Below are 9,726 nucleotides of genomic sequence, written 5' to 3' on the forward strand. Positions count from 1 at the left end.
TCCCGTGTTATTTTCGATTGTTCTCAGTTATTTTCGATTGTTCTCAGTTTAGGGATGCTGCTGGAAAAGTGAATTTCCCTTCGGGGATGAATAAAGTATCTATCTATCTATCTATCTATCTAACATGTTTATTTGCTACATTTAGGCCACGAAACAGACAATATATTTTAAACATTACGACGTGTTCATCGTTAACCATTAGCAGTGATGTCCGTAAAATCAAAATATTCTACTTGCTGACGCCATTTTCTGGCTGAAATGATCATTGCAGCCTCCGTCAGGCTCTTTTGTTGCGTGTGCAAGTATGTGAAATTCTTAGATCTTCCTCTTTGGAGGTTTGGGTTGGCATTTGGACGGTATTTGAAACAGTTCTTTTCTCACTTTCACCATTATCATGCTGGATTAGAAGAAAAGCATGAGCACACGCATGAAAGAACAAACATAAATTGCGCAACACGATGAATCGATGAGGTAGATAGTTGCCAACGCTTTTAATCATCGATTTTAATCGATTTCCTAGATTCTTTGTAGCTCCACTTTCAACTTTTTAAGGACACCTTAAACAACACAGCCCATCTATGAGGCTTTCTAATATTATATTCAATTCCAACTTATTTTGCAGCCAACTTATTTAATTTAAGCTACAGGGTGCATCAAGCTAGCTTTGAATGATTGAACGCCGGAAAACAAACAAAACAGGAGAAGATGTCAAAGCTTTGCTAACTGCTAAGCTAATATATTGCAGAGGAAAGTAAGACAAACCATAAACAATATTTGTGTTTATTGTTATATGATAAACATCCGCCCACAAACATCCGCCATGTCAAGCTAGTGTACATACGTTTCTCAATCCAAAAAAAAATCGGTGTTTTTCCTTCAAATTGGTGCTAATTCACACCAGCCATGAAGTGACCCTTGAGTATTCATTAGGGCAGACAATCTGCTTACAGTAAGTCTGGCTGGAGGGCCTCAATCCTATTCGCCGCCCCACCAGGATTTTAGCGTAAGGAAGGCTCAGAAGGGGCTGCCTGAAGGTCAAATGCTTGTGTTTAGAGGTCACACCTTGCACAACAATGGACGATGCGATGCGTACGTAAGAGGGCATAACATGTTGTATAGACAAAAGGGTCAAACGTACAACGGCGGGCTCAGGTTCTCAGTGGACACAAGGAAAATGAACAGCTAATTCAAAATGCCAAATAGCTGATCTCAATTTTGCATCAAAATCAACATTAGCATACCTTCAAAATATTTTGGTTTACAATAGTACATTATGGGTTTGAATATAGGGGGGAAATGCTTGTCTATAGTAAGCGCCCTGTTGTTAGCTTGAGATCGCCACTCTGCGTCAGCTAACATACTCAACGTGATTAAAAATGTAGGCACTTGAAGCTCTTAACCATTTGGTGACAAGTGGCATACAGTAGCTAACGTGCTATGTTACATTAAGGAACAAGCAGTTGCTTATGGCCATCTGGAGATGCTAACATGCATTGCTATATTGGCTATTCAAGAGTTATATGGAATTAGATACATGAGGCCAGTCACTAAATGAACAGATATAAGAAGAAAACATAGCTAAAATATAATAAAGTTATATATATTTGTTCAAGACCTAGGTACAATAACAAAACAAAGGTCAAGTAAAATAGAAGATAAAACCAGTTTTTGTTTAAAAAAAATAGGTTCACCAGCCAGCAGCTAGCAGCAAGCATAGTAAGATAAGACATGCCATCTTGCGAAAGGCAAATGCTAACATCGATTAATATGTTTTAGCCGGAATAAACTAAAGTGTAATTAGCAAACAAAGGTAAGGTAAAAAATAAATAAATGAAAAACTACATTATTGTTTAGAAAAAAAATGTTTGCAAGCTAACAGCAAGCATAGTAAGATAAAATATGCTGGCTTCCCAGAGGCAAATGCCAAAGATGTCAATTCCCCTTTTTTTCTAGCTGAACAAACACAAGTATGATAACACAACAAAAGTAAATTAATACAATTAAGTGCATAAAAAAAATAAAAAACCTTACATCATTCGTTTACAAAATAATTATGTTCACCGGCTAGAGGCTAGCATAGTAAGACAAGACACTCTACACTATCTTGCTAGAGGATCCTTTTTATTCTAACCAACAAAAAACACTAAATTTAAAAAAAAAAGTATATACTGTATGTTCACTGGCAAACAGCTAGCATAATAAGATAAAACATGCTAGCTTGCCTGAGGCCAGGGTTGGGTAGGGTTACTTTAACTGGATTACTTTCAATTACTTTTGGATTACTCCAATACTGAATTTGCTAATTAAAGACAAAAGAAACTAAATATGAATAAAATGATGTCTTACAACACGTGGTAAGCTTTCTCTCTGGGCTTGGATCTCTTTGATCTCCGGCAAAACTGACATAAAATCTGACAGAAACAAAATGAAAATAGATCCAAACAGCTTGCCAACATAATTTTTGCCGTTCCATGTGTTCCGTTACTCCCCAAGCCTGCACAAAATTTAGTAATTTTATTCAAATTTAGTTTATTTTGTCTTTTATTAGCATATTTGGTATTGGAGTAATCCAAAAGTAATTGAAAGTAATCCAGTTAAATTAACTTTACCCAACTCTGCCAGAGGCAAATGCTAACGGGTCTTGATTAACTATTATAACAGAACAAAAATGAGTAAGATGACTAAGAAAACAGAAAAACAAAATACACCCAAAAAAAAAACACTTAATTATTTTTTGGGTTTCAAAAAGTTTATGTTCACCAGCTAGCAGGTAGCATAGTAAGATAAAACACACAATAAAGGATAAAAGGTCTCTTTTCAATAGCATCAAGTATGATAACACAACAAACTTAGAGTAAAAAGTGAATAAACAAAAAAAAAAAATCATTTATGGTTTAAAAAAGGTTTATGGATGCCAACTAGCTGCTAATAGCAAGATAAAAATTACGAGTTTGGGTAGCCTGGAAGCTACCATAATTTCCAGACTATAAGCTGCAACTTTTTCCCAGAGCTTTCAACCCTGTGGCTTATGCAATGTTGTGGCTAAGTTATGCATTTTTTCCGAGTAACAATCATTTGTGACATTGACAGACATGTATGTTTATCAAAAGCCCGGCGACTCGCCGGAGGGCTGTCTGAATATTAAAAGGTACTGTACATTATTAAAACTCTTTCTGTGTACTGTATTTCTTTGTAAAAATATTATGTTTCAATGTGGGCACATGCGGCTTATAGTCAGGTGCGACTTATGTATGTACAAAATGGTTTTTCCTTTAAAAATTTACTGGGTGCGGCTTATAATCAGGTGCACTATATAGTTCGGAGATTACGGGAGTTTAATTTAAGGCAGTCACAAAACAAAAAGGGGAGTAGAAAAAAACAACAGCAAAAAAGTGCAGTTAAAACCAGTCACGCCAAACAAGAACACTTTCACTTCTGTTGATGTTGCCAATCTTATGCTCGGAACCACTGCTACATAACAAAAGATTTAGACTCGAAAACTAGATTTATTTACATAGCAGGTTGAAGTTTCGGATTTCTATTTCATGCTTACATCCGTTTGTTTTTTTTGCTTTCACTTACATGGGTAGACGTTTAAATCGCGTTCTGGTAAACTGCCTTATTCCAGCAGCAAACAAAGTGTTCATGAAAACAAAACCGAGCTGCAAAATACAATCGCCGGTCCCGATGCGAACGTCTTTCATCACCGTAATGCGAAATGCAGCCATGTGGAAACGCACGGTGGCTGATTACAAAAGGCCTCTTCACCCACCTCGGTCCTAAACATCTGAAACTTTTCCGCCGGGGAGCTGAAACCTGAATGTCCAGTTGCGCCGCTTAAGATGAGAAATACCGACGCTCGTTTTGTTCTCAAACGGTCTCTTTGGAGGCAAATGCCAATTACCCGGTTCAGGTTCCGAACTGAGACTAAATGTACAGCAGCGGAAAGATTTGTTCAATTAGTTTCCGTATTAAAATTTGGCATGTACACTAGACCCCTAGGATATGACATTTAGCACTTCTGAAATGGGGAACTCAAAGTGAGATTGCATACAGCAAGAAATAGAAACCTGTGGTTCCAATGAGAAAATAATGTATAGAAGTTATTACGTTTATGTAATGTACACGCATTTGATTAAATTACATTGTAAAAATATTAATTTAAAGGAAAATGAAATGTTCTTTTATGTGACGTGACTTGAGCCGGCACAGTGGAGTTAGTGAGTGGATGCAGGGGAGGGAGGAGACATTAAAGTTAAAATGATTTCAAACTTCCTCGAGAATTGTCAAGCTCCTGGTAGATTTCCTTGCTTTAAAATCGTCTCCTTTATAAAAATCCAGATTTGAACCAATTGGTTACGGTGATTTATCTTAGCGAGGGTAACAATTCACATGTCTTCTTTGTATTGCTTAAAAATGGCAAGTTGCCATGGTTAAAATGCTTTTGCTTCTCCTTCTAGCAGATGAATACATTACAAAAATACAGTCTTTATCACCGACTCGCAAAGTCTTTAGGAAGCTAGCAAAAGTCTTAACTAAATGATAAGACAGAAAGACATTGTGGGATATATTTCAGCTAATAGCATATTGGCATTTTCTTTGATGTCGACCAATAGCAGACAGGCATCGGCGGAACATAACTTGACATATTTACGAACACTGAAAGTTTGTTTATTTGTTTAATTGATAGGTCTTAGGGCACGCAAAACAGTATGTTGTTGATGTCCAATATTGGGAAAATGCAGTAAAGAAGGGATGAAATACATTTTATTCCAAACCGTAAATTAAAAACATTGTAAGGTTAGGACGCCGTATCCTGAGAGTCTACAGTATGCTTAATATTTCAACAAAAACAGTGCTTTGAATATGATGTATTTAGCCTATAAACTGATTTAATTTAATTCATTCAGAATTTTATACAATAAAAATGAGCTAAATGGCACAAAATTTAACACATAACTTTGAAACTTCAACCGTAATGACTCAAAGCTGGTAGTAATTATTGATCGGTTATTGGGTTGATGGGATTTTGGGGTTGGTAGATCCCTTAAGCACCAGAGTAGTATGGGGCACCATTTCCTGTGGTGTGTCTTAGGCAAGTACAGCCTGGTGGCGCCCATCTCTCTCCAAGCCAACACATGTATTGAAGGACTGAAAATGTGTAAATTTCACTTCTTGTTACCGCTTTTAAAAAGACAAATTCTAAAATTAACTATATGTTTAAAAGGATATAAATGCTATCATCTTAGACAACGTGATTAGCTTTATGCTAGCAAATTTCGTCATTTAGTAAATGAACATACACTCTTTAATGATTTAAATTTTTAAATGAAAATAAAAGCTAAATTGTTATCTTAGAGAAAAAAAATCCAGCAAATTAATTCTATAAATACCACCCGACAGTATTTTATCCTTACCTTTTGGATTGTTGTTTTTAAATTGTAGCCTTGAGGTCAGTGATTCTAAGAGCGCCTCCTTTGATGGTGTGATGAATTAACGATATTAGGTACAGTTTGGCGGAATTAAACTTAAATGAAATGAAATGATCTGCATTTGTATAGCGCTTTTCAAGTCAATGACTTCCCAAAGCGCTTTACAGTGTGCTTCACATTTCCCAATAGCGGCCATAATCTGTGCAGCCATGTAAGGCGCTAACCTGCTTATTGGGGGTAATTGGGGGTTCAATGTCTTACCCAAGGACACTTCGACATGTAACACGGACAAGCCGGGATTCGAACTGGGATCCCTTAATCCTAAAACGATCGCTCTACCTCCTGAGCTACTGCCGCCCCAAACTTAATATCACAATGCACGACTGTTCACCAAACATTTTTGTGGGGTGCGAATTTCATTCTTTTGGAGAAAAAAACGTGTTTGCAAACTCGTATAACACTACATTAGTGACCAGTTTAGATTTGGGCAATTTGCGTTAGTCTTAAATAATACAAGAGAGCCTTTGTGAATGCACTCCAGTACACTATATTCCCCCAAACAAATTGTTGCCGTGCAGCCATTGTTGCGTTGATTTATCGTCCGCATTACATCACTGAGCAACCTGCCAGATTCCCATCTGCGCAGGCGTGCAACAACAACAATAAAACTGAAATCAAAATACTGCTTGCAGATGATAGAACTGTCAAAAGAATTGCGCATGCGCAAGCATTGCTTTGTAGAATTCGTGTGCACGACAAAACAATATTAAGAAAAAAAAAATAAAAAGCTGTTTTTTACCTTGTTCAATGAGGCTCGACCGGAACCAGCATTGTCGCCCGGGCTTGTGTGGAGGGTCTCGGGTCAATCAGGAGAACTTTAGCCCGAGGGAAGGAGCATCAGAACCCGGCTTTGTCCCAACTGTGCTCCCCGCTTCCAGTGCTCTCTCGCCCGCTGTCAAAAAAAGAGAAGCAGCGCGTCGGTACAAAAAGCAAAGGGACAAGGATCACGCCCGCCGGAAGTGACGTCAGGCAAAGCAACCGGTGACATCCCGCCCCGTTCTCGCGCACGGAGAGGCACACCTACACTTTCATCCAATGGCAAGCTTGCATTGGAAAATGGGCTGCACTTTAAAAACGTAAAATCAAAGGATGCCACGCCCACTTTCGTTCCCCCCAAAAGCGAGAGTGTCCTCACACGACCCTCATCAGTAGATCCATGGAGATATTTGAAGCTGGAATTGAAATAGGATGCAGGCCCATCAATGCCATCATTTGGTGGAATAAATAAATGGATAAAAACACAAATACTCATTCCTGGCATTCTGTGGGATGAAAAAAAAAAAAAAAAACTTTACCTCACGCCCACGGGCGTAACCAGCCTGTTTTTGTAGGTGCTCAAGTACCCCCAAAAAGAATAGTCAAGTCAAGTCATGTTTATTTGTGACGCCCTTAATCACAAGGAGTCTCAAGGGCTGCACAGACCAAAGAGTATTGCAAATTACAGACTACTATTGCAACATCCCCTGATCTAAAACCTACATGAGGGAAAGGAAAAACTCAAAAAACCATCAATTTTTAAAACCCTGTTTTCCTTAATAAAGGCGAGGATAGGCTAAAATATGATTTTTTTTCAAAGTAAAACAAAACAAAAACCTGAACAACACAACATCAGAAATACTCCACTGTCTTGAAATGGTTCAGTCAATTTGAATCCCATCTGGAATAGAATTTTGGATTAATTCTGAATTTTCTGCTCATCAGCTGACCACATTATCATCACATTTTGATGTCTTATCTATCAACTATTTACTATTAAAAAGTTATAAATCAACACTGATTTTTATGATACTGAACTCTTATCTTCTTAGTAATAAAACAGATTGTGTTTGAGACCACATTTACCTCTTATTTTATTATTTATTACTCATTTAAATTAGTGAAATCATATTTTAATGACTGAAATGTTTGTATGTTGTTGCTGGTGGAAAGGTACAGAGATGCTCAGCTCCTCAGAGGAATGAACCGGAAATCGCTCCTGCTTTAGACGTATACATGTAGGCAATATTCCGAATGGAATACAGTGATCCCTCGTTTATCGCTGGGGTTAGGTTCCAAAATAAACTGGTGATAGAGGAAATGTGTGCTATAGAAACCTTTATTTTTTACAATTGTCATTCAACTATTTGACTTTTCATACTATACCGCGCACCTAAAAACCTTAATTTCATCAGAAATTTTATAGTGAGCCTTATATACCACAAATACAGTGATTATAAGTATACGTTACCGTACAAGGTTTTACGGTATCTTATGATATTTGAGCAACGTTTGTGCAAAGATTGATCAAATCTATAAACATTGCCGACTTAAATTGCAAAACGTATGCAAAGATCGTTACAATGGAAAAAACAGAAAATATTTCAACAAAATACTGTACTATACAAGCTCTTTTACAAACATACATTTTTAACCGCAATGTTATATGCGCACATTTGAAGTGGAGAGACGGTTTTAACAGCAGAATCACCCATGAAAGTCAGTGGTTTGCTTTTTTTAATCAGAATGCAGTTTACAAATCAACGTTTCTGGCATCGTTAAAATAGTGGCATAATGTGATAGGCTCCCTCACCATCTTTACTCGAGTTCAATTCTCATTATATACAATGTTTTATGATGTTAGTCAGCGCCACCTATCGACTGATCCATCATTGCATTAATATATATGTAAGTGTATACAGAGAAACACGGTAAGGCAGGGCAAGTTTATTTGTATAGCACAATTCATACACAAGGCAATTCAAAGTGCTTTACAGAAATGGCAAAGAGACAGGTTTAAAACACACAATTACAGGTAAAACATAAAAGAAAAGACATTGAAAATTTAAAATGTGTTTTTAAAATGCATTAAAACCACAGACATAATAAAATCAATGAATTAAAATAAAGTAAAAGTGAAGAGTGCAGATAGAACCCTTTCAGTTGTAGCTTTTACCACTGACTTTCCTCAAAGAGTTAAGTCCATATCGACAAGATGACATCACACAGTGATGCAGATTTGCAAATCACATCCATGATGCGAATCTTCCATTTTACCACATCCCAAAGATGATCTATTGGATTGAAATCTGGTGACTCTGGAGGCCTTTTGAGTACAGTGAACTCTTTGTCATGTTCAAGGGAGGATTCCAGCTTTATGACATGGCGCATTATCCTGCTGAAACTAGCCATCAGAAGTTGTGTACATTGTGGTCATAAAGGGATGGACATGGTCTGCAACAATACTTAGGTAGGCTATGGCATTCCAACAATGCTCAATTGATACCAACGGGCCCAAAGAGTGCCAAGAAAATATTCCCCACACCATTACACCACCAACACCAGCCTGAACCGTTGATAAAAGGCAGGATGGATCCATGCACTCATGTAGTTGATGCTATATTCTGACCCTACCATCCGTATTTTGCAGCAGAAATCAAGACTCATCAGACCAGGCAGCATTTTTCCAATCTTCTATTTTCCAATTTTAATGAGCTTGTGCAAAATGTAGCCTCATTTTCATGCTCGTAGCTGAAGAGTGGCACCCGGCGTGGTCTCCTGCTGTTTTTGTCATGGAACAGAACAAGGACTCGGATCCAATAGCGTCAGTTAAAGGCTTTATTGTGACAAGATTCGGTGGAGCAGGCTTGGGACGTCGAGCCTTGGCAGTGGAAAGCCTCTTGGGACGATATGGCAACTCCGTGGTGAAAACGCGTGGCGAAACGTAGCAGGTAAGTCGGTGGCCGGGGCGGAAGAGTAGATCGTAAACTTTTAACAGACAAGGGTCAGGCAACGAGAATCAGACTTGGAATATACATGGGCTTGTGGTACCTTGAATGTTGGAGGTTCACTCAGGAAATGAGGAAGACACTCGAACGTCCATCTCTGGACGCTGACAGCTTATGTAGTAGACTTCCACCAATCAAGAGATCGCGTTCCAGCACACCAGCTGATTACCTCAGGTGACTCCGGTTAGGTAATCACGACAGAACCCCCCCCTCAAGGGACGGCTCCAGAAGTCCCCCAGGGAAAAATAAAAATAAATCCAAACACGTCACATGGCAACACCGGTAATCCAAGGGAAAAAAAAAAAAAATCACAGGCCAGTTACAAATAATTCCCCAAAACCCAAAATACATCACCAATAATCCAAAAATGGAGGGCCCAGAGGTCGTCCGATGAACCCTCAGAATTCTTCCGAGTGGATAGAGGCCCCTTCGTCCGCATCTGAAGGGGTGGTAGCGGGTGGGTCTGCCGG

General features: G+C 38.3%; 1 protein-coding gene across 1 annotated transcript in view; it reads right to left on the bottom strand.

Annotated features, from left to right (window-relative positions):
• pparab (peroxisome proliferator-activated receptor alpha b) overlaps positions 1-6,410 on the bottom strand; it is a 52,401-nt gene extending 45,991 nt beyond the window's left edge. Inside the window, exon 1 of the mRNA XM_088340630.1 lies at positions 6,232-6,410. The gene's annotated coding sequence lies outside the window, so the exon portion shown is untranslated. The remainder of the gene's footprint in view (positions 1-6,231) is intronic.
• Positions 6,411-9,726: the final 3,316 nt, after the last annotated feature.

Source organism: Urocampus carinirostris, chromosome 7 (genome assembly GCF_059441175.1).
Source record: "Urocampus carinirostris isolate Australia breed hairy pipefish chromosome 7, RoL_Ucar_1.0, whole genome shotgun sequence".
NCBI classification, from domain to species: domain Eukaryota; kingdom Metazoa; phylum Chordata; class Actinopteri; order Syngnathiformes; family Syngnathidae; genus Urocampus; species Urocampus carinirostris.